Genomic DNA, 5128 nt, shown 5'->3' on the forward strand with positions numbered 1-5128 from the left:
AGAGTGGAAGTGTCACCTAACTACACTCTGTTTACTGTTACAGAGTGGAAGTCTCACCTAACTAGACTCTGTTTACTGTTACAGAGTGGAAGTGTCACCTAACTAGACCCTGTTTACTGTTACAGAGTGGAAGTGTCACCTAACTAGACTCTGTTTACTGTTACAGAGTGGAAGTGTCACCTAACTAGACTCTGTTTACTGTTACAGAGTGGAAGTGTCACCTAACTAGACTCTGTTTACTGTTACAGAGTGGAAGTGTCACATAACTAGACTCTGTTTACTGTTACAGAGTGGAAGTGTCACCTAACTAGACTGTTTACTGTTACAGAGTGGAAGTGTCACCTAACTAGACTCTGTTTACTGTTACAGAGTGAAAGTGTCAACTAACTAGACTGTTTACTGTTACAGAGTGGAAGTGTCACCTAACTAGACTCTGTTTACTCTTACAGAGTGGAATTGTCACCTGACTCTGTTTACTCTTACAGAGTGGAATTGTCACCTGACTAGACTATGTTTACTGTCCCTAAGTGGATGTCTCACCTCACTATACTCTGTTTACTGTCACTGAGTTTCTCCATTCCACACTAATTCCTCCCCCAGGGCACACATAGCCACACGTAACCATTCAAGACTGAAAGATTCATTGTCACTACAGAAATGCAAGCAGAACATTACAGACATTCCTTCCTTTATTATATTTTCTTAGTTACTAATTGGTCGAATTTGGATGTGGAGACATAGCCATAGAACCTGAATTAAACTGTAAAACAGAGCCACAATTAAAAAGAGTATAAATAAATATTAATATTTATTTATCCGCGGTAGAACATTCATTGTAAGCTGATATATCACCATTAGACTTCAACATTGTATTTCTGGTCCTGAAAATAAGCTGTGATTACAGCCCTTTATTCTAAAAGCATGTGAAAATGTGGCATATGAAAATAAAGCATCTGTAAGGCAGTTGTTGGAGCACAGGGTGCTGCTGGAGGACCAGTTATAATAACAGGGTTTAGGCCCTGATTACAAGCCCAGCGGCCAGCCCAGCCCCGGCCCTGATAGGAACTAATGGAACGGAATAAACTGATTGACAGCCTCTTTTAATCAATCCCTTTCTTAACAGACAGGAGCACTTAAATTATCGTCCTTCACTGGCCAGGGAAAAAAGATGGCTACCTGACAGAGGGACGGAAATGAGAAGGAGGGAAAGAAAGAGGAAAGTACGACAGGGGCCTGGATTTAACCCGCTGTCAGACAAAGGAAGGTAGAAAAGACACAGCCCTTTTGTTTCACCATCTGGGGTGTTTTTGGATGTTGTTAAGCCATAACTTTGAAAAGAGACTGACTTTTTGGGGTTTCTTTGCCTAAATGTCAGTCACATTGGCCAGCTTGGAATGAACTATTTCTCTATCTGTCCCTTAGTTTTGAGAAATGTCCTCTTGAGCAATGCTTTCCGTGTAAAAAGGCCTTCTTTCATAGGAATAGGTCTGGCCTTTCATAATATAAAACAAAGTATTCAGTCAACATTTGCTCATTCTGGATATAAATATCAGAGTTAAATATAATTGCCTTTAGTTATTTTGCAATTCAGTCAAACCAGCAATGCAGCATTAATGCATTTGAATTTTATCCAAGGGTCAATACATAACCTAAATCTCTTTCACATAGATTTTTTCAGGGTTCTTTCAGAAAAATATTTGGTAATGTATATACAGACACCTTTCAGATTTAATAATGACTATATAACGTTATTGTCCCAGAGCTGTGTCAGTACATGGATGACTTGGCTATAGTGACAGCCATGTAGATTATGCAATAGTTTGTTGGCTTACGAATGGCATGTATTACCATTTGGTATGTTTTAAAATCATGACACATTGGTTAAAACATCTGGGATTGAATTAAGTATGTATTTACAGTATCTCACAAAAGGGTGTACAACGCTCACAGTTTAGCAAATATTTGATTATATCTTTTCATGTGAACACTGAAGAAATTACACTTTGCTACAAGGGAAAGTAGTGAGTGTACACCTTGAATAACAGTGTAAATTTGCTGGCCCCTCAAAATAATTCAATGCACAGCCATTAATATCTAAACCGCTGGCAACAAAAGTGAGTAAACCCCTAAGTGAAAATGTCCAAATTGAGCCCAATTAACCATTTCCCCTTCCCGGTGTCATGTGACTCGTTAGTGTTACAAGGTCTCAGGTGTGAATGGGAAGCAGGTGTGTTAAATTTGGTGTTATCGCTCTCACACTCCCTCATACTGGTCACTGGAAGTTCAACATAGCACCTCATGGCAAAGAACTCTCTGAGGATCTCTATGTAAAGATGGTCTAGGCTATAAGAAGATTGCCAAGACCCTGAAACTGAGCTGCAGCATAGTGGGCAAGACCATACAGCGGTTTAACAGGATAGGCTCCACTCAAAACAGGCCTCGCCATGGTTGACCAAAGAAGTTGACTGCACATGCTCAGTGTCATATCCAGACGTTGTCTTTGGGAAACAGACATATGAGTGCTGCCAGACTTATGAGTGCTCCCTGGGGTAGGGGGTCAGCCTGTCAGTGCTCAAAACAAATTGGTCTGCATGGCTGTCATCCCAGGAGGACACTTTTCTAAAGATGATGCACAAGAAACCCTGCAAACAGTTTGCTGAAGACAAGAAGACTAAGGACATGGATTACTGGAACAATGTCCTGTGGTTTGATGAGACCAAGATTAACTTATTTGGTTCAGATGGTGTCAAGTGTGTGTGGCGGCAACCAGGTGAAGAGTACAAAGACAAGTATGTCTTGCTTACAGTCAAGCGTGGTGGTGGGAGTGTCATGGTCTGGGGCTGCATGAGTGCTGCCGGCACTGGGGAGCTACAGTTCATTGAGGGACCCAGGAATGCCAACATGTATGGTGACATACTGAAGCAGAGCATGATCCCTTCCCTTCGGAGACTGGGCCACAGGGCAGTATTCCAACATGATAATGTATATGATCAAGTATTCTAAACACACCTCCAAGACGACCACTGCCTTGCTAAAGAAGCTGAGGGTGTAGGTGATGGACTGGCCAAGCATGTCTCCAGACCTAAATCCTATTGAACATCTGTGGGGCATCCTCAAATGGAAGGTGGAGGGGCGCAAGGTCTCTAACATCCACCAGCTCCGTCGTCATGGAGCAGTGGAAGAGGACTCCAGTGGCAACCTGTGAAACTCTGGTGAACTCCATGGCCAAGAGGTTTAAGGCAGTATTGGAAAAAGATTGATTGGGGATGAACATGTGGTCTGCTGCCCATTTGATGGACGAGAATGGGAACATATTGGTATACAAAGACTTTTGTTTGAAATATATCTATCGTAACCACAGAGAATTAGAGAAAATCATAAAATGCATTCCAAAAGCATAGATTATGTTGATTAAAATATAATGATATCTCATAACATGGATGCATCCTTGTGAATAATCACTAATTATTGGGGGACCGACTTTTGTTAATTATAATTTTCCAAACAAATATATTCTAACTAATGAAATATATCCATTTTAATATAGTGGAACTTGAATATACCAAATTTGTGTGAAAGCAGACATTAAGAAAATTCACACTAAATATTTCTAAATATTTACATTGTTAAAAACCCCAACATCCCTGTGAGTTCAACTTTGGGGATGTGGTTGCACACTGCTACCAAAATGAAATTGTGTACAGTGCAGACAGCTCTCTGTACATTCAATCAGGGTGGATCAATAATGCAATTGTTAGGGAAGTGAAGGAGAAGAAAATCTTCATTGTCAAAGAGAAGTTGAGTGCTAATTTACATAAAATTACCATTGGTTCTATGGGTGGTCAGTGTTGCATAGTGCAGCCAGTATAACACAGAATCTTGTGACAAATGTACCGGTAATAATATAAAGGTTTTTCCAGTGTTAGGTAAACCATTCCTACTGTTTAAATGACCCACCATTGACAGCCTGGGTTCCCATGGAGAAGGTTGGATTGGTGCAATTTTCTCCTGTATTAACTTTGTTAATAATTTAGCTAACGCTATTATGTTTAACAAGAGAGGTTTAGCTGGCCTCACTAACATTAGCTAGACCATTACCAATGCAATAGCATTGGAGTTGGTTGCATCGGTGCAGATGAAAACAGACTATGTCATTCATTACAATGATTACATGTATGTATGATTGCAAATACAATATACACTCACCTAAAGGATTATTAGGAACACCTGTTCAATTTCTCATTAATGCAATTATCTAATCAACCAATCACATGGCAGTTGCCAATGCATTTAGGGGTGCGGTCCTGGTCAAGACAATCTCCTGAACCCCAAACTGAATGTCAGTATGGGAAAGAGGTGATTTAAGCAATTTTGAGCGTGGCATGGTTTTTGGTGCCAGGTGGGCCTGTCTGAGTATTTCACAATCTGCTCAGTTACTGGGATTTTCACGCACAAACATTTCTAGGGTTTACAAAGAATGGTGTGAAAAGGGAAAAACATCCAGAATGCGGCAGTCCTGTGGGCGAAAATGCCTTGTTGATGCTAGAGGTCAAAGGAGAATGGGCCGACTGATTCAAGCTGATAGAAGAGCAACTTTGACTGAAATAACCACTCGTTACAACCGCGGTATGCAGCAAAGCATTTGTGAAGCCACAACATGCACCACCTTGAGGCGGATGGGCTACAACAGCAGAAGACCCCACCGGGTACCACTCATCAAATAGGAAAAAGAGGCTACAATTTGCACGAGCTCACCAAAATTGGACAGTTGAAGACTGGAAGAATGTTGCCTGGTCTGATGAGTCTCGATTTCTGTTCAGATGGTAGAGTCAGAATTTGGCGTAAACGGAATGAGAAGATGGATCCATCATGCCTTGTTACCACTGTGCAGGCTGGTGGTGGTGGTGTAATGGTGTGGGGGATGTTTTCTTGGCACACTTTAGGCCCCTTAGTGCCAATTGGGCATTGTTTAAATGCCACGGCCTACCTGAGCATTGTTTCTGACCATGTCCATCCCTTTATGACCACCATGTACCCATCCTCTGATGTCTACTTCCAGCAGGATAATGCACCATGTCACAAAGCTCGAATCATTTCAAATTGGTTTCTTGAACATGACAATAAGTTC

The sequence above is a fragment of the Esox lucius genome, chromosome 2 (assembly GCF_011004845.1).
Source record: "Esox lucius isolate fEsoLuc1 chromosome 2, fEsoLuc1.pri, whole genome shotgun sequence".
Classification (NCBI taxonomy): domain Eukaryota; kingdom Metazoa; phylum Chordata; class Actinopteri; order Esociformes; family Esocidae; genus Esox; species Esox lucius.